The sequence below is a fragment of the Phyllostomus hastatus genome, unplaced genomic scaffold, assembly GCF_019186645.2.
Source record: "Phyllostomus hastatus isolate PE091 unplaced genomic scaffold, TTU_PhHast_1.1 phas_contig_304, whole genome shotgun sequence".
In the NCBI taxonomy this organism is placed as follows: Eukaryota; Metazoa; Chordata; class Mammalia; order Chiroptera; family Phyllostomidae; genus Phyllostomus; species Phyllostomus hastatus.
The window spans coordinates 773,609-795,256 of NW_025333845.1; the positions used below are offsets into that span (position 1 = coordinate 773,609).

General features: G+C 39.4%; 1 pseudogene; it reads right to left on the reverse strand.

Annotated features, from left to right (window-relative positions):
• Positions 1 to 13,278: 13,278 nt before the first annotated feature.
• Positions 13,279 to 15,175, reverse strand: LOC123819245 (annotated as a pseudogene).
• Positions 15,176 to 21,648: the final 6,473 nt, after the last annotated feature.

Consider the following 21,648-nt stretch of genomic DNA (forward strand, 5'->3'; position numbering starts at 1 on the left):
CTAAAGTGAACCCCACCATGGAGTCAGCTTCTTCACTGTAGTAAATGCTGTTCCTCATAGCCACTCATTCTGAGGATCAATTTCATCCACCAACTTGCCAACAGCAATGCAACAGAAGAGGCATACAACCCACACAAGTGATACCGCTGGAGCACCCTACTGAGGTAAACAGGAATACTAAAGAACACCTACTACATAAGGCCACTCTGCCAAAATGGGGACACTTGGCAAATATACATAATACATAGATATAAACATCTACTAAACACTCTGCCTCTGCTAAAATGGGGAAGCAGCCAAAATAAAGACACAAAGAAACATGACCCAAATAAAATATCATGACAAAACTTCAAAAAGATAACTATACAAAATGGAAGCAAGCAATCTACCAGATGAAGAATTCTAAACACTTGTTATATAGAGGCTCACTGAACTTAGGGAAAGAATAGATGATCTCAGTGAGAACTTCAACAAAGAGACAGGAAACATAAAAAAAAAATAGCAAGCATAAAAAAAACAGTAAGAAATGAAAAATACAAAGACATAATCTGAAAAGCAGCAAGCAAAAGCAGTTAGTTACCTGTAAGAGGGATCCTGTAAGACTATCAGCTAATTTCTCAATGGAAATTTTTCAGGCAAGAAGAGATTAACATGAAACACTCAAGTGATGAAAAGCAAAGACCTATACCACCTAGATTAACCTAGCCAGAAAGACTATCATTTAAAATAGAAGGAGACATAAAGAGCTTCCCAGATAAGAAAAAGGTAGAGTTCATCATCACCAAACCAGTATTAAAAAACATGTTAAAGGGACTTAAGAAGAAGAGGAGGAAGATGGCAGCAGTGTAGATGGAAACTGAGCCCACTTGGCTTGTGCCCACAGCACAGATTTTGGCTGATCATCTGACAAGTGACCTGAACAATCAATGGAGTATCAGCTGAAAATGAATTTTTGAAGCCAAGGAGTACAGAGGATACTTTTTACCACCTAATACATGATTTTATAAGTTGAAGGGGAAATACCCTAAGTGAGATGCCTATAGCCAGAGAGACCAGATGGAAAATGCAGCTTAGTTTCTCCCTCCATTCCTGGAGCAGGAGGCCCAAGTCCTGCACAAGGAACCCCCATCCCTAATCAGGAGAGACTTGGGAAGATGCACAGAGTCTGAGAGACTCAGGCTGCATGTACACAGCAAGCAGCATGACCATAGTTGCAGCATCAACCAAGAGAGTTCCAGAGAGAAATTCTATCTTCTAAAACTGTCAGAGGCACTGGCAGGCTGGCTCAGCAAGGGGTATTTAGGGTCCTACCCAGACTCAGCTTTATACAGAGCTGCCATCAGCAGCAAGAAGGAAAGAGCTAATCTGTTTACAAAGATTAGCCACTCACATGAAACAGAAAGTTAATTCATCAGAACTACAATATTGTAAATAACCTGGGACAGACCAAGACATGTGGGGCATGAGTGGGAGAACACACCCACTATCTTCCCCGAAGACTGAGCAGCATCTCCCAGGGGAGAACCAGGGTTTCCACCCTCCCAATCACACCAGAAGCCCACTCTAGAGGCAGGTGGAGGTGTTATATGCGGTGCCATCAGACATTAAATGAACCATCCCTAGGCCTCATGCTGATGTAAAGCTAGCAGGGCAGAACAGTGAGGACAAGTCAAGCCTGAAGGACAAAGCCTAAAACTGTGAATCACTTGTAGCCTTGAATAGGCTGCCTAAAACTAGAGTGGGACCTCATCTGATGTTACCAAAGATGGCTCCAGAAGGAGAAAACAGTAGGCAAATATTAGACACTGCTGAGGTGAATTCCACCTTGTTCTTTTTCATTATTTGCATTATTTTTTCTCCTGCATACATTTCTAACATTTTTTCTTCAATTTTGTTCTTACTATTTTACTTTTTATTTTAGTTTTATTCAAAATCTCATATTTTACTCTTCCTTTCTCTTATTTTATTTTGATTTCTTCCTTCCTTTTCTTATTTTCATTTTTTAAAAGATTTATTTATTTATTTTTAGAGAGAGAAAAAGGGAGGGAGAGAAGGAGAGAAACATCAATGTGTGGTTTCCTCTCATGTGCCCTCTACTGGGGATCTGGCCTGCAACCCAGGCATGTGCCCTGACTGGGAATCAAACCAGTGATCCTTTGGTTCACAGGCTGGTACTCAATCCACTGAGCCACACAAGCCAGGGCTTTATTTTCATTTAAAATTTTATTTTTCCCTTCTAAAACCTTGTTCCTATTTCTCTTCCCTCTATTCTCTCAAAATCATTTTTTTCCATTAGTCATCTCACATTGTTTCCCCTTTGTTATAATATCCTCATTCTCTTTCCACTTTATTAATCTTTGCTTGTTTGTCATTGAGAGTATGGTTGTATAGCTATTGTTACATTTATCCCATTTTATTCCCAGGTGTTCACATTGTTTTATTTCAAATCTCATATTTTAACTGTTCCCCCTCCTACTTCATTTTGCCTCCATCCTGCCCTTTCTGCTTCTTTCTTTAAAGTGTATTTTATTGATTATGCTATTACAGTTTTTCCAATTTTTCCCACTTTATGCCCCCTCTGCCCTACACCCCTCAACCCTCCAGCATTCACTCTGTTAGTTCATGTCCATAGGTTGTACATATAAATTTTTTGAATTCTCTGTTTCCTATGCCATTCTTAACCTCTCCCTGTATATTTTATGCCTACAAATTATGCTTCTTAGTCCCTGCACATTTTCCCCACTATTTCTCCCCTCTCCCTCCCACTGAAACCCCTCCATGTGATATCATTTCTATGATTCTGTTCCTGTTCTAGTTGTTCACTTAGTTTTTGTTTTCATTGTTTTTCTTTTTTTAGGTTCAATTGTTGATAGTTGTGACTTTGTTGTCATTTTACTGTTCATAGTTTTGATCTTCTTTTTCTTAGATAAGTCCCTTTAACATTTCATATAAGGACTTGGTGATGATGAATTCCTTTAACTTGACCTTATGTGGGAAGCACTTTATCTGCCCTTCCATTCTAAATGATAGCTTTGCTGATAGAGAAATCTTGGATATAGGTCTTTGCCTTTCATGACTTTGAATACTTCTTTCCAGCCCCTTCCTGCCTGCAAGATTTCTTTTGAGAAATCAGCTGATAGTCTTATGGGCACTCCTTTGTAAGTAACTCTCTTCTTTTCTCTTGCTACTTTTTAGATTCTTTCTTTATCTTTAATCTTGGGTAACTTAATGATAATGTGCCTCAGTGTGTTCCTCTTTGGGTCCAACTTCTTTGGGACTCTCTGAGCTTCCTGGACTTCCTGGAAGTCTATTTCCTTTGCCAGACTGGGGAAGATTTTCTTCATTATTTGTTCAAATAAGCTTTCAATTTCTTGCTATTGTTCTTCTCTTTCTGGCACCACTATTATTCAGATATCAGAATGTTTAAAGTTATCCCAGAGGTTCCTAACCCTCTCCTTATTTTTTTGAATTCTTGTTTCTTTATTCTGTTCCAGTTGGATGTTTATTTCTTCCTTTTGTTCCAAATTGTTATTAGAGTCCTGGTTTCCTTCGTGTCATTGTTAGTTCCCTGAATATTTTGCTTTATTTCACTTTGGGTGTCCTTCATTTGTTCTTTGATTTTGGAACCAAGCTCAATTAGTTCTGTGAGCATTTTGATTACTAGTGTTTTGAACTCTGTATCTGATAGGTTGGCTATCTCCTCATCGCTTAGCTCTTTCTCTGGAGTTTTGCTGTGTTCTTTCACTTGGGCCATATTTCTTTGTCTTGGCATTAAGTTCTAAGGGGGCAGAGCCTTAGGTATTCACTAAGGAAGAGCAAACCTCCTTGCTGCGTTGTGGCACTGTCTGTGGGGTTGGGGTCAGAGAGGGAACAATGCAGCTCATTTTCTCGGCTCTAGCCCCACTTTCTAATGAACTCTTAGTTTCTCCCACTGTGGCAACCCCTGCTGTAGTCCACAGTCAGCTCTGAGCCTCATGTTTCTGTTCAGTCAGCCCTGCCTGCATGATCCACCACCTTGCCGCTGGTTCTCTCTGTCCGCCCATCTGCCCCATCTCCCTCGTCTCCTTCCTACCAGCCTGGTTGGTCTGGTTGACTGTATCTTTAGTTCCTTGATTGTCAGAGTTCCATGCAGTTTGATTTTCTGGCACTTCTGGTTCCCCTTTCTTATTTCCATTTTAAATTTTATTTTGTCCCTTTCTTAGCCTTCTTTCTATTCCCCACTCTTATTATTTCTGCTACCCCTACCCTCTCAAAATTATTCTCTTTCCATTAGTCATCTCATATTGTTTTTTTCTTATAATATTCTTATTCTCTTTCCATTTTTATTAATCTTTGCTCATTCACTCTTGATATTACAGTTATGGTTATAGAGTATTTTGCTGGTGTGGGTTTTGTTTCCTGGATTGTTTTGATATATTCTGGCAGACCCTGTAAAGTAGCATATAGGATATGGTGGGGTTGTAACTCTCAGTTAGCCAGCCAAAGGGGAGAACCCACCAACAAATGAGCCAACAACAACCAAAACCCAGTTATAACAATAGAGCCCACATAAACTATGTAAAGGACATCCCAAAAGCATCAAGTTCAAGAGATCAAGGAGACTGCACCACTGAGTCCCACAGGTCTCCTACCACAGAAGGCCACCCCTGAAGAAAGGGAGTCAAAGCAGATCAATACAATATGCAGAAACAAACAAAAAGAATCACCTAAAATGGGGAGACAAGGAAAAAAGCCCTAATCTAAAGGAAAGGATGAATCCCCAGAAGGAGTGCTAAATGAAATTGGGGCAAGCAATTTATCAGACATAGAGTTCAAAGTAACAGTTATAAGGATGACTAAGGAACTCAGTGAGAACTATAAGAAACTTTATGGGAGTTATAAGGAACTCAGTGGAAACTACATCAGCATGAAAAAAGAACATAGAAACTATAAATAAGAACCAGAAAGAAATGAAGAATATAATATCGAAAATGAAGAATACAATATCATAAATGAAGAATACACTGAAAGGAATTAAAATCAGGCTAGATGAAGCAGAGGATAGAATCAGTGAGTTGAAAGACCAGATAGAGAAAAACACCCAGCAACTAAATGGAAAAAGAAAGATTCATAAAGAAAGAATATAGTTTAAGGGAGCTGCAGGACAACATGAAGTATAACAATATTCACATCATAGAGACACCAGGAGGAGAAGAAAAAAAAGCAAAGGATAGAAAACCTGTTTGAAAACATAATGACAGAAGACTTTACCTAACTTGCTAAGGAAAAAAAGTCAGGAAGTTCAGGAAGCACAGAGGATCCCAATCAAGATGAACCCAAAGAATTACATTCCAAGACACATCATAATTAAAATGGTAAAATTTGAAGACAGAGAATTTTAAATGTAGCAAGGGAGAAACAGCTAGTAACATACAAGGGAACTCCGATAAGGCTATCAGCTGATATCTTGCACTGGCTGATGTGGCTCAGTAAATTGAGCACCAGCCTGTGAACCAAAAGGTTGGCAGTTTGATTCCCAGTCAGGGCACATGCCTGGGTTGTGGGCCAGGTCCCCGGCTGGGGGCATGGGAAAAGCAACCAGTCAATGTTTCTCTCCATCTCTTTCTCTCTCCCCTCTTCTCCACTCCCCATCTCTAAAAATAAATAAATAAAATACATTTGTTAAAAAAGGCTATCAGTTGATTTCTCAACAGAAACACTGTAAGCCAGAAGGGAATGGTATTAAATATTCCAAGTAATGAAAAGGAAAGATCTACAACTGAGACTACTCTCATCAGTAAGGCTCTCATTTAAAGTGGAAAGCAAAATAAGGACCTTCCCAGACTAAATAAATAAATAAATAGCTGAAAAAACTTATCTCCACCAAACCAGCATTGCAAGAGATGCCAAAGGGACTGCTTTATGAAGATGAAGATAAGAGAGGAACACAGGTATGTGGTCGACGTCACTGCGTCATGGACCCTGGGTGAGTGTCCGAGCGGCAGAGCTCGCGCAAATCAGGACACAGGGGATGCAAATGCGGGTGATCAAGAGCAAATGCATGCTCAGGCTTTATTAGCAGTGATATTTATAAAAATATATTTGGCAAGTATTCCTAAGTATATTGAATTTTAGCACAGCTGCACCTATTCAAAACAGCTCCTAACAAGTTTACATATTTGTAGAGTACCCTTATATCTTTGTTCTTTTCCCAAGACTCATTTTCCCAAAACTCAACTCCTGGTGTGAGATAATGGCTCTTATCCTACTAGCCCAGGGGAGTAATACAAGCCAGGAGTCCGGTCTCAGAAAGCCTTCTTTCTGATGCCACCTGGTTTGCCAGGGCTGACACAGACTTCCAGCAGCTTGTCTTTACTCAACCCGAGCCTCAGGAGTCCGCACATTATCCCCACACAGGTACAAAGGGAGAAAAGGGCAATAAATAAATACCTATCGATAATAACCTTAAGTGTATATGGGTTACCACATTTTGCCATGTATAATGCACACCCATGTTTTTTGCCTAAACTTTCATTATATACATTATACCCACATATAATGTGCATCCTCATTTTTCCCTCAAAAATTTGGGCACAAAAGTGTGCATTATACTTGGCAAAATACAGTAAATGCTCAGTCAAAAGACATAGGGTAGTTGAATGAATAAGAAAACACAACTCACATATGTATCTTGCTGTCTACAAGGGACGGAAGAAAATTCCAAGCAAATTGACACACACACAAAAAGCTGGGGTAGCAATACCTATATCATACAAAGTAAACTTCAACACAAAGTTCATAACAAGAGGCAAAGAAGGTCACTACACAATACCTAAAGGAGTAGTCTGACAACAGGATATAACTCTGGTAAACATACATGCACCCAAAATAGAAGCACCTAGATATATAAAGAAAGTCTCAGAGAACTTTAAGGAAGAGACCAATAACAATACAGTTATAGCAGATAATTTTAACACCCCACTGTCAACAGTGGGTAGAATGTGCAATAAACAATGATCAAGGATATTGTGGCATTCAATGACACTCCAGATGAAATGGGCTTAATTGACATTTCAGAGCATTTTACCCCAGTGAAACAAAATATACATTATTTTCAAGTACATATGGCTCATTTTCAAAGATAGGCCACATGATAGGGCATGAAAGAAGCCTCAATGAATCCAAGAAAATTGAAATTATATCAAGCATCTTCACTGACTTGAAACTAGAAACCAACTTCAAGGTAAAAACTCAAAAACATTCAAATACATGATGAATGAATAACATGGTACTAAATACTGAATGGGTTAACAATGAGGTCAAGGAAGAAGTCAAAAAGTTTCTGGAAACAAATAAAAATGAACACACAACAACACAAAATGTATGGGACACAAGGAAAGCAGTCCTGAGAAGAGATTTCACAGCAATACAGGCATACCTAAAAAAAATAGAATCATTTCAAGTAAAAAAATCTAATCCTACATCTTAAAGAACTGGAGGAAGAACAACAAAGCCCAGAGTGAGTAGAAGACAGGAAATAATTAAGATCAGAGCAGAATTAAATGACATACAGATTTTTTTAAAAAATCCAAAGGATCAATGAATCCAGGAGTATGTTCTTTGAAAGAATAAATAAAATTGACAAACCTTTCACCAGACTCATCAAGAAAAAAAGAGAAAGGACCCAAATAAATAAAATCAGAAATGAAAGAGAAGTAATAACCAATGCCACAGAAATACAAAGGATTATAAGAAATTACTGTGAATAAATATATGCCAAGAAATTGGACAACCTTGGCGAGATGAACAGATTTCAAAAAACATGCAATCTTCCAAAACTGAGTCAAGAGGAAGCAGAAAGCCTGGATAGATTGATAACAAGTAGTGAAACTGAAGCAGTAATCAAAAAACTCCCAGCACACAAAAGCCCTGGACTGGATGGCTTCACAGATACATTTTACCAAACATTTAGGGAAGAGTGAACTCCTATTCTTCTCAAAGTATTCCAAAAAATTCAAGAAGAAGGAAGCCTCCCAAATGCCTCCCTTTTTATGAGGTCAGTATCATCTTAATTCCAAAACCAGGTAAAGACACAACAAAGAAAGAAAATTACAGGCTAATACTTCTGATGAACATAGATGTTAAAATCCTCAACAAAATATTGGCAATCTGGATCCAGCAATACATTAAAAAGATCACACATGATGATCAAATGAGATTTATCCCAGGGATGCAAGAATGGTACAATATTCACAAATCAATAAATGTAATACACTACATAAATAAAAATAGGACAAAACCAACATGGTCACATCAATAGATACTGAAAAAGCATTGGATAAAATCCAGCACCCATTTATGATAAAAACACTCAACAAAGTGGAAACTGAAGGAGGATACATCAACATAATAAAGGCTGAATCATACTTAATGGACAAAAATTAAGTTTTTCCCTTAAGATTAGGAACAAGATGAGGGTGTCTGCTTTCATCACTCTTATTCAAATTAGTACTGAAAGTCCTAGCCACAGTGACCAGACAAGAAAAATAAATAAATAAAAGGCATCCAAATTGGAAAGGAGGAAGGAAAACTCATTGTTTGAAGACTACATGATAGTGTACATAGAAAACTCTATAGGGTTTTCCACCAAAAACTACTCAACTGAAAAAGTGAATTTGACAAAGTATAAAGACACAAAATTAATATTCAAAAACCCAAGGAATTTTTGTATACCAGCAATGAACTATCAGAAAGAGAAAGTAAGGAAAAAAATCTCATTTTCTTTAGCAACAAAAAATAAAGTGTCCTGGCTGGTGTGGCTCAATGGATTGAGTGCCCACCTACAAACCAAAGGATGACCAGTTCAATGCCAAGTCAGGGCACATGCTTGGGTTGTGGTCTAGGTCCCCAGTAGGGGGTGTGTGAGAGGCAACCACATGCTGATGTTTCTCTCCCTCTCTATCTCCCTCCTTTCCCCTCTCTCTAAAAATAAATAAATAAAATCTTTTTTAAAAAAGAAAAAGAAAGTGCCTAGGAAAAAATTTAACCAAGGAGGTAAAAGAATGGTTCTCAGAAAATTATAGAACACTGAATAAAGAAATTGAGGAAGATACAAATAAGTGGAAGCATATGCCATGTTCATAGATTGGAAGAATTAACATCATTAAAATATCCATACTACCCAAGACTTCCAGGCAAGATGGAGGTGTAGGTAGATACACTGTGCTTCATCGCATAACCAAAAGAAGAAAACAACAAATTTAAAAACAAATAACAACCAGAGCTGATAGAAAATTAAACTGTATTGAAGTCTGACAACCAAGGAGTTAAAGAAAAAATCAACCAAACTGGTAGGAGAAGCAGAGATGGACAGCTGGGGCACACAGGACTCATAGCAAGGAGGCAAACTGGGTGAGGCAGCCACTGGTGGGGTGGGTAGTCTTATATTTGTGTGCAGATAAACTGGGAGGAACAACTGGGGAGCAAGACAGGCCACACAATCCAGGGTTCCAGCACTGGGAAATAAAGCCTCAAAACCTCTGACTGAAAAAACCTGTGGGGGTTGAGGCAATGGGACAAAGTCCCAGCCTCACAGTAGAGTTCATTGGAGAGACCCACAGGGTCCTAGAATGTACACAAAACCACCCACCTGGGAATCAACACCAGAAGGGCACAATTTGCTTGTGAGTAGCAGCAGAAGTGACTGGAAGCCAGCAGAGAGCTGAACAAGTGATATTGTTTTTTTTCCAACCCCTCCCCCAAATACAGCACCACAATGCAGCAACGTGATTGCCCTTCTCTGGTGAACACCTAAGGCTCCATCCCTTACTACGTAACAGGTTCATGAAGACAAAAAAAAAAATGGACCAAATGAAAGAACAGATCAAAACTCCAGAAAAAAATACAACTAAGTGATTAAGAGATAGCCAGACTATCAGATGCACAAATCAAAACACTGGTAATTAGGATGCTCATAGAAATGGTTGAGTATGGTCCCAAAATAGAGGAAAAAGTGAGGCTATGAAAAATGATATAAAAGAAAATGTACAGGGAACCAACAGTGAAGGGAAGGAAATTGGCAGTCAAATCAATTGTTTGGACCAGAAGGAGAAAAGAACATCCAACCAGAAAAGAATGAAGAAAGAAGAATTCAAAAAAAATGAGGATAGGTTTAGGGACCTCCAGGATAACTTTAAATATTTCAGCATCTGAATCATAGAGGTACCAGAGGAGAAGAGGAAGAGCAAGAAATTGAAAACTTATTTGTAAAAATAATGAAGGAGAATGTCCTTAATCTGGTCAAGGTAATAGACTTTCAGGAAGTCCAGGATGCTCAGAGAGTGTTGGGAACCGCCCTGACTGGTATCAGAAGCTGAAACCCCCGCCTAGCTAAGGCTAAGGGAACACCCTTGGAACTGTAAGCCAGCAAGGAGACAAAAGCTTATCTTCCTGGCAGGAATGCTGCTTCTGCTGCTTTATTCATGACTGAACCCCAAAAAGCTTGGTCGGTTAGCCAAAGATGGGTAAGATTCCCCATGGGGGGAATGACCTAAGACAGGCACGATCACTTTGGAAGGCCCCCCAAAAGAAGGACTTGGGGGGCTACAGCAAAAGGGGGTGATGGACCCTCGCTCCTCGGCTTTGACATAGCCTGAGTTCTCAGTGTCTGGGAAAAAACCTCCTTGTCTCTCGGTTGCCTTAGTTCCCTTGCTCCACCTAAGCCTGAAACAATGACAGGGTGGTGCAGCTCTGTACTGAGAAGTGCGGATTCGCCGGGGTGATCAGGCCTAAGAAAGAACATGTAAATTACTGTGAAACCTTCTTTGTTTAGAATGTTCTCAGTTGAATGAGAAGGGTCTTAGGAGGAAGTTATTTTGTTCCTCAGTCTTACAGCTCTTTGACCCCAACTCAATAGACCAGCAGAGTTCTTTGTTTTCTATAGTTTCTTACTTCCCCCTAATGAGTACTGTACTTTACCTGAATTATTATGCAGAATGAGCCCAATAAAAGCAGGTATGGACGGTAAATCAGCGTGCTCCCCACTGGGGGGGGTGGCCATTCCGTCCCTACTTCCCCACAGAAACTAGTCTGTCTCTGTGCATGTGTGTTTTTTCTCGCATGTTTATCGTCGAGCCATCCACAGCGTTCCGTGGTCACTGCTGGCCGGAGACCCACGCACAACAAGAGAGTCTCAAAGAAGTTGGACCCAAGGAAGCAGGCACCAAGGCACATCATAATTACATTACCCAAGATTAAAGACAAGGAGAGAATCTTAAAAGCAGCAAGAGAAAAGGAGACAGTTACCTACAAAGGAGTTCCCATAAGACTGTCAGCTGATTTCTCAAAAGAAATCTTGCAGGCAGGAAGGGGCTGGAAAGAAGTATTCCAAGTCATGAAGAGCAAGGACCTATATCCAAGATTTCTCTATCTAGCAAAGCTATCATTTAGAATGGAAGAGCAGATAAAGTGCTTCCCACATAAGGTCAAGTTAAAAAAGTCCAACATCGCCAAGCCCTTATTATATGAAATGTTAAAGGGTCTTATCTAAGAAAAAGAAGATCAAAACTATAAACATTGAAATGACAACAAACTCACAACTATCAACAACTGAACCTAAAACAAAAACTAAGTGAACAACTAGAACAGGAACAGAATCATAGAAATAGAGATCATATGGAGGGTTATCGGTGGGGAAGGGGAGGGGTGAGGATGGGGGAAAAGGCAGAGAGAATAAGTAGCATAAATGGTACATAGAAAATAGACAAGGGGAGGTTAAGAATAGTACAGGGAATGGAAAAGCCAAACAACTTATTTTTATGACCCATGGACATGAACTGGGGGGCATGATGTGGGTGGGAGGGGGAGTGCAGGGCAGAGGGGAATAAAGGGAGGGGAATGGGACAACTATAAAAGCAAAATCAATAAAATATATTAATAAATTAAATTAAATTAAAGACTCAAAAAAATCCATACTACCCAAAGTAATCTGTAGATTCAATGCAATTACTTTTAAATACCATAGTTTAAATGGCATAGTTCAAATATCTAGCACAAATATTTCAAAAATACATAGATATATTATGGAACACAAAGAGACCCCGAATAGTCTCAGCAATCTTGAGAAAAGCAAAGTTGGAGGATCACAGTACCTGATATCAACCATACTTCAAGGCCAGTGTAACCAAAATAGTCTGGTACTGGCATAAGAAAACACACATAGATCAGCCCTGGCTGGCGTAGCTCAGTGGATTGAGCGTGGGCTGGGAACCAAAGTGTCCCAGGTTCGATTCCCAGCCAGGGTACATGCCTGGGTTGCAGGCCATAACCCCCAGCAACCGCACATTGAAGTTTCTCTGTCTCTCTCTCTCTCTATCTCCCTCCCTTCCCTCTCTAAAAATAAATAAATAAAATCTTAAAAAAAAATGACTGTTTCAAAAAAAAAAAGAAAACACATATAGATCAATTGAACATAGTAGAAAGCTCAAAAATAAATCCATATCTCTAATGTCAATTAATATTTTCAGTGGGGGCACAAGTATAAAATGGGGTAAAAATAGTCTCTTCAATAAAATTGTTTGGGAGAACTGGATAAGTACAGCAAAAAAAAAAAAAAATGAAACTAGACCACCAACTACACCATATACCAGAATAAACTCAAAATGGATAAAAGACTTAAATATAAGTCATGATACCATAAAAGTCCTAGTGGAAGACATAGGCAGTAAAATTCAGATATCCCACATAGCAATATTTTTGTTAATGTATTTCCTAGGGCAGCAGACCCCAACATATTTGGCACCAGGAACTTGTTTCGTGGAAGACAATTTTTCCACAGAGGGTGGGAGAGACAAGAGTCAGAGCTCAAGTGGTAATAAGAGCAAAGCATCACTTGCTCATCTACCATTCACCTCCTGCTAGATATCTTTGAGAGATATCTCAAAAATGTTATGAACTAGATACACAGTCCTATAGAATATAATTGGACACAATAGTTCTCTCCAAACTCAAATGTTTGCACTGCAATTGGTACATTAATAAGCATGAGATTTTCCTTTGTTATTCATGCATTACATTATTCCTAAAACCTCTGAAATAGATGCTGGAAATGCTACTGCAAGACCAAAGAAACAGCAGTGTCACCACCAGAAACAGCACAGCCACACAGCAGAGAAAGCTTAATCTTCATTTTCCTCAAGTTCAGATGCTGGGGCTTCCTCCCAAATCTTACCTGCAGCATCTTCCTCATTGACCTCTGCAACCCATGCTCCAGCTCTTAGATGAGATCCCTCAATACCTGGCTCAGCTCGAAGGCTGACTTTCAGCCTGTTCCAGGACACAGAGAATATCTCCCTCCTCTGTCACCACCTTTTGCAGCTCCTTCTGCTCCTCAGTGTACAGGATAATTCTCCGTTGTTTAAAACAATCCTCGGCACTTTGGCTCTCATTTTGTAATTGATTCTTCAAGAATGAGAAAGAGAGAGGGACTCAAGCTATCAGGCAGAGACTGGGAGCCAGAAAAAAAGAAGTTATTTGATTTGCAAGTTCTCACAGGGACGGGAGATGGAAGCAGAGGAGCATTTCTTGGGGAGGCTGATTTTTCCTATTACTTTTTCTTCATCATATTCCAAAATAATGGCCTCAAGTCTGCATTATTCAGGCCAACGCTGCACCAAAATAAGACACCTGGGTATGTCTCAGCTTTCACACAGCTGCCCAGGACTGTTAGGCCTCCTGCATTACTCCTAATTCCCACCCACCTCTCCAGCCTAATTTTGAAGGGGAAAGAACCATGAGCCATAGGCAATTGTCTCATGCTGAAAAAGTTAAAGGCTCAAAATAATGACAGAAATGAACACAGAAATCACCAGCCAATCTCACTAGAAAGTCTCTCTATGCGAACCACTAACGTAAAAATATCTGTGTTAATTTGCGACAGGTTTATTTTTACCCCACCCATACCAAGAAAAGGATAAAAAATGTCTAATCAATGACTGGATATATCAACGGACAAGGAATAGGAGGAAAGGTGGTCCTTGGGACTAAGACTTAAGGTGCTGCCCACATTCTTGTCTAACTCCCTTAGGAAGAGTCTCCTGCTACCTCCCGGGAAGTCCTCTCTTCTCCGATGTCAGCTTCCAACTTTTCAGCTTCTTGGTGTTCAGCCCTCAGCCTGTCCAGAGCTGCCTGCAGCTTTTCCTGTACAGGAGGAATCACACCAGAGTGAAGCTATGGGCTTTCTCATCTTCAGAATAGAGGACAAAGCGGGGCGGGAAATCAGCTCAGTCTCTGAAGAGACTAGAGTTTGCAGGAACTGTGAAACAGCAGTTAGAATCTGTGACTTGAAGGAAACCTGATGTGGTGAATGTTTTCTCTAAGACTCAGGTGATGGAAGTCACAATTACCATGTGAATAGAAGACTGATTCTCTTTGTTCTAGAAGAAGAAACCCGACCCTGTAGGAAGGAAAGAACATAGGTCTTGATCCACCCAGGTGCACAGTTACCCCACCTGCCAACAGGGCAATAACAGCTGTGCTTGGGGACCAAACCTCCACCTATTAGCACAAGATATAAAAATATCTACTTGTTTTGACTCCTCCTCATTTAGTAAATGTGTGTAAAGCACAGAAATGTCTTTCAGGACTTAGAAGGTGAGCATAAGAAGAAAAGTGATCACAAGCCTCAGGGCTAGTGTGGCAAAGTAACTAGAGTCAATGCAAAGCAAAGATTTCCTATCAAGTACTATTTTCTGTCCTGTCTTTCCTCCATCCTATTACCTCATACTCCTAGGCAATCTCCTCCATGAAGAACATGTGATGACCTCGGTGCTCCTGAAACCTCTCACAAAGCCAGCAAATGAACTTCCCATCCTCCTTACAGAAGAGCAGGAGTTTCTCTCCATGGCACACACAGAGATCTCTCTTTTGATCCTCCTCTGGGCTCAACTTGGCCTCCCTGAGCATCTCCACTATTTGGCAACATGCTGATTAGGCCGCAGGTTCCCAGCTGGTAACTGATTTAGCACATAGGTCAGCTGCTCTCTCCTCCTTGGCTGACTATGGATTCCTTGTTGTTGGGAGTAATGCAGGCTTGGCAGAAGGTGTGCCCACAGTCCAGGCTCAGGGATTCCGTTGAGAGCTCTAGGCAGATAGGGCAGGTCACCTCCTCATTTATGTTATACAGGATTTCTAAAGCCATTGCAGTTGTTTCACTGCTGCTATCTGTCTTGAAGTCCAAGGTTCCTTTTTTGGGCAGATGTCAGCTTGATGGGAAAAGTTAAAGGGAGCAGAGTAAGAAAGGTAGACATAAAATTATAGTAACTGCAGAAATCAAGGACAGGGCAAGAACACATATTGAAGGACAAAAAAGAAAAGGTAGAGAGACAAGTAAAGGAGTTTGGTGACCTGGTAAAAAGGACAATTCATAATAATTTTAAATGTTTTAGTTTATCTAACATAAGAAATTTCATTTTTATTTGTGTGATGGTTGTTATTGTCCTTTACTTTTACTAAACAGAAGGATGACCTAAGGTCTTTCTATCAAGATCCTTGTGAGATGTTCCTATCAACATCTCTCTCACTTCTTTCCCATGTGCAAACACAGCCTAGATGATAAAAGCACCAAATCTCTTATAGATTTGGGATTTATTACCTGCTCTTCTCTCAGCATGTAATGCCACCCTTGGTATCAGTAGGGATCATTCTCATCCTTCAGTTAACTCCCTGCTTACATGTTTGTTTGTTTGTTTGATCAGAAATACCTGTCCTGCCTTGCTTATTTATAGTGTAACCAATTGCCATCATTTGCTGAATGTTTAGAATGATTTCTCTTATTATGAAATGTGTTTGTATATGTGACAAGAACAAACCCTTTATCAGATGTGTATATAGAGTAGATACGTGACTTAAAAACATCATTTATCTTCAATACACAGGATGGGGATGAACCTAATTTATTCTAGGTTGCCCTTCAGGGATTTGTTCCTACCCCACTGAATTTATCACTGACAAACAGAGGTAACTTCATGGACTCAAGATAACTAGATAATGGTAGCTGTGGAACTGAGGAGGTCTAGACCAGCTAGGAGTTCCTGGAGAGTCTTGTGTTTGTAAATGATAAGATTTCAGTTTGGCCTAGAAATATGCCAAGGGCATTGATAAGAGCCTAAAAGTATTCATGCTTGTTGATGGTGAAGAAGGAGATAATATAACTAGACTCAGAGGAATGCAGAAATCACATATCGGAAAAAAATGAAACATGAGATAAAAGTAATGTCAGTCTTGAGAAAGAAGTACCAAAATATTAGGCAAGATTACTCAACTAATTATCTTACTAACAACTGAACTAACATCCGTAAACACAAATATGGGTCTAAATCGAGGGTTTAAATCACTATAATCTTGATGTGGAAAGTAATATAAAATTACATAATCAGCCATGTATATACAAATGAGCTGATATGAAAAACACTACTAGAGAAGTGTGCATGTTGATGGGAAATCAAATGATGGCAGCAGATAATGGGTTGTCCAGAAATTCCAACTTGAAAACATAAGGGCTGACCTGAAAGCTGAAGAAGATGAAGGAAATGGGAAAGAGGAGAAAAATGCATTCTGTTAAAAAAATGCACCACCTTGTCTGAGTTTGAAAATACCAGTATGTTTGGTGTGGAAAAAACTGTTAGGCTATTGGTATCACATGAGTCTGCAGTGACCATGATATATGGCAGTTCCCCAGTTATGTAGCATTTAGGATCCCCTCTTCAAAAGCAAAAATATTATCAAGCATTGGGCTGTGGAATACTAGATGTATTCAGTGTGTAATTGGGAAGATAGGTTGGATGCATGCACAGTAGCCCAGTGGAAAGGTGATGATAGCTTTCAGGACAAGGAGATGAAGGAAATGAACAGCAGGTGATGAGAGTGAGACATACCATGAGGTAAAAGGAAAAGATTGGCATTTAGATTAGTTACATGAGAACAAATTGTTAACACCAGGCCTGGGCTCCTTCTTCCTATAAATGTAATATTGGTTTACTTTTCTCTTAGTACATTTTTTAATTTAACTTAATTTAATTTTTTTTGAGAAACCTATAACAGCAAACATAGCCTCAAGTAGAAAGTTCATTTGGACTAGAAGGACTTTACACAGACCTCAAATGCTAGTTAATAAATTTAAAACCCACTTTTATAAGGGGATGGTAATTTTGATAACCAAGTATGCCACTTATGGTCAACAAATTTGTAAAATAAAACTTCAACAAAGAATTAGAGTCAGAGGAAATCCCAAAATGTTGGTTCATGACCTCAGGACTTCCCTGGGTAAAATTCAAAACTGGCCCCTGTACAAGGGGGGCAAGGAGAGATTAAAGAAAAAGACAGACCACTCTAGACTGATAAGTGGCAGGTTTAGTAAACAAAGGATCTTACATACAAGACTTGTCTTGGGTGGCTGCAAGCAAATAGATCTCTGTACCCACCTGCCAGCACCTTAAAAATTTTAATAGAGGTTTCAACAGGATCCAGTTTTGTATACCATCCAGATGGTATCAACAACACAGTGCTTTTTTAAGACTGTGTTCTTGAAAAATGGCTCCATCTATGGAAACAGTGGGTGGAATGTGTACTCCAAAAACAAGAAAGGGGGTCAGGAGCCTTAGATTGCCCAGGCCCACCTAATGGGTCAACTGGTGATCACATGCTCTCAATGACTTGCTCCCATAAAGATGTCCACGGAAAATGAGTGAAGGGATAATACCACCACCTAGAAATTAGGGAAAATCTTGAGGAATTGGTTAACTTAATAAGTCTTGGGGATTCATAAGGGTTAGAGAAAGACAAAGAAAACACATTTCAGGATAAAAAAAATATTAGCATTTACAAAGGCTGAGAGGTCTGAGAGGATATGATGTGTTGCAGGGAATGTGTGTTGCTTAGTAGACCCAGGTACATTTAATTAAGTGCTAAGGCGGGCAGACAACTGATTGTTCATTCATGTATTTTCACATTCAAACATTTGATACAGATACACTGAACAGCTGTTAGAAGCAAGGCACTGGCTAAACATCAGAACACAGTGAAGAACAAAAGAGATAGAATTCCTCTCATCATACAGTATTCATTCTGTTGTGAAAGATATATATTATTCAGATAATCAACAGATAATGTGTATAAAAATAATCACTACCTTTGATAGCTGTTATGGAAAACTACAGTGTGTCAAGAAAGTAAATAACAAAGCTATCTGAGTCAGGCCTGAGGAGATAGGAAAAGATTCTTTGAGGAAGATATTTGAAAGACAAGGTTAATTTTAACGAAAAGCTAACATAACAGGTAATATTTATTGGACTCTTGCTGTGTGCCAATTACAAAGCCAAACTCTTTAAAAACATTATCAGATTTGGTCCTTAATCCCTCCCAGTGAGGTAGATCCCCTTATTATTTCCATATTACAGGTGAGAAAAATGACAGGTAGAAAATTTATCTAAGTTATTCAGCTGTTACAGATAATGGCTAGTTTGGTATGAAAGATCCAGAATTAACAGGTGGACTAAAAAATTATCTCAAAGTACTGAAGATGAGAGCTGGCATGGACCCAAAAATGTTTCATAAAAAAGACTATAGGGATGGCTTCCCTAAGTACTTCTAAATGGGAGCCATTGTTGACAATCCAGCTGACTTCTACCATTCAGAAATTCCCAAAAAACAAAGAAAAAAAACTATTGTGGAAGAACTGCTGGCTGACTGAGTTCAGAAGATATAACAAAAGAAAGTACTCAGAGACCATGGCTGAAAAACCAGCAAGTGCAGCAGGAAAAAAAATTTGAAAGAAGAAATTTTGCAATTAATATTCACCAAGCAAACCACAGTATTTTACATTTCCCCTTTTTATTTATTTACTAAAGACGTTTTTGTTAACTAACACCATTACAAAAAAAATAACATAGACTGGCCTTATTTATTTACAGGAATCTCTGTTTGGAAAAAGTTGATTTGAGAGAGAATTGATCGTGTTCCTCTTGGACTAAAAGCAGGTGTATCTATAAAAGACCCAGCCATTCTTAGGAAAAAAGGAAAAGAGCCCTAACAAATTTAATTGGCATTTTTGTAAACTTTTCGATGTTTAGTTATTTAAAGAAAAATGAATTAAACTACATTCAGAAAGTATAAAACATAAAAATTAATTGTTTGGCTGTTAAGTAGAGAATTTTCTAACTTAGGTAGTCTGGCTCCTAAAACCCTACTTCCATTTCACTTTATGGTATCTTATCTCTAGTAGGCTAAAGGAAAGAGGAGAACATTCCAGACACAGATAAAAGTATGTGCAAAGACCCTTAAGGAAAATGAAAGAAGATATGAATTTAACTCCTTAGAAGCAGGTATTTTGTTTATCATTTGCGGTCCATATATTTAAAAAAATAAATGTATGAAAAGTAATGGGCAATAAAACGTTTTTTTTAGTATGTAAATTGCCTATTTAAGGAATTATCTTGAAAGATTATATTGAGTTAACAGCATGTTCCCTGCCCCAGTTTGTCATTCATTTCTTTACACCTTCATCCTACCACCACGTGTTGAGGCAATCTGCAGGCCAACATAGAAGAGGTGATTAAGGGCATCGTGCCTGAGGCAAAACACTGGCTGCAATTTACCAACTCCACCAGTCCTCACCTGTGCGTGTGTACATGGAGACCTGACCTAGACCCTAAGGTTGAGGATTGATTGTGATGTATGTAAGGCACTTTGTACATTGTTAGGAAAATTACATAAGTCAGTTATTTTAAATGTTATCTTACTCTAATTACTGTGTAACATGCTATGGATGCTGATATGGTAAGGCAATGTTTTACTGTCCTTCAGGAGATCACTGATTAGTGAGGAAACACACACATGGAAGTAGGCAATTTCAGTAGAGAGTGACAAGAAGCAGGGAAAAAAAACCACGGGGAGCTCTTAGGAGAAAGAGCAAGATGGTTAAGAATTTAATATTGGAGCTGTGTTTTGTTTTTAATTTTATTGTTGATGCTATTACAAATGTCCCCATTTTCTCCCCGCTTTGCCCACCTCCACCCAGCTCTTGCCCCGCCCTTCCCTCTGGCGGTCACCACACCTTGTCTGTGTCTATAGGCCATGCATATATGTTCTTTGGCTATTCCCTTCACTTTCTTTCATTCAGTCACCCTCTCCTACCTCCCCTCTGAGAGCTGTCAGTCTGTTCAGTGTATCCATGCCTCTGTTTCTATTTTGTTCATTGGTTTATTTTTTTTTCATTAGATTCCACATATAAGTGACATCATATGGTATTTGTCTTTCTCTCACTGGCTTATTTCTCTTAGCGTAGAATAATACGAGTTTTTAAGACAAACTTTGGCAATACAAAGATGCTAGGCAGAGAGAACATTATTTCAAATGAGAAGAAGCAAATGAGAACATAGTGAGCATTGACGAACTGTGAGCACCTTGTTATAGGCACTCCCGGAAGTGGATGAGGCTGAGAAGAAAGAGGGAGATTAGAAGGATTTGGGGAGGTGAGCAGGAACTTGTTCCTTGTGCTTTGGAACTTGGGTCTTATTCTAAAGTCTAAGGGATGAAGGGGTCTGATGGAAAATTTCATTTGGGAGTGAGACAGCATAAAATTGACATATTGCAAAGAATATTCTGGCTGTCATATGGACTTACTACTGGAATGAAGTGAGATGCACTTGGAGCAAATCTTCAGAGACAGCAAAAATACTTTGAAATAGTTGGACTATCTCTGTAGTCCAGGTAGACTTGTGGAGCTGTGGACGCTGAATTGAATAATGCTTCCTCCAGATCTGGGAATACTGTAAAGCAAGGCTAATGAGATGCCTAGGATGAAAGTTTAAAGGAGCATTGACTCTCTGGATCTTAAGTGAGGCTTTAAATTTTGTGCCCTAATGCCTCTATGCAGCTTACTACCCAGTACACAAACAATCAGGGTGTTATTGGCAATGCAGCAGAAAAGGAATTAAATATTTTCTTGACTCATTTGTCCCTGTCTGCAGTTTCGCTGGAGGCAGGACCAGGCACCAAGTCCCAGAGGTCACTCCCCTGGGACTTTCCAGGAGCAACAAATGTTACTGGGCTCATTCTGTGCAGTGGGGAGTTTGCCTTCTGCAATTGAGGGAATGATTACAGGTGAGTGACTTATGTTGCACAAATATCAAGTGCAACACTTCAGGGAACTTAGACTCTAGGCAAGTAGCAGTTACTGTAACCACATAGACTGCAATGGGCATTCCTATGTCTGAGGACTGACCTCAGGAGGTAAAAGAGGTCAAGAGCTAAAATGTACTGTTTTGAATACCCTTCTCCATGCTTCTCATTCTCTGGACCTACATTTCACCCCTGTTCTCCCGGCATAATTCTTCCCTACTTCTGGGCTCAGCTTTCTTATGGTCTTCCCCAGGAATAATTTCCACTCCTCTACCTTGCTTTATGAGCCTTCCTTGGTGACATTTTACAGCTGTGATAATTTCATTTCTACTTTTCATTCACTGAAACACATATGAGGAGATTGCCAGCAGCCTGGGGCCCCTGGATGAAACAGGCTTTAAAGAAGGTCTATTTCAAGAGACCCTCTAACATTTTAACTCAAAATAGAACTCCAGATCTGAAATGTGCCTGGGTGGATAGTCTGGGGAAAGGGAG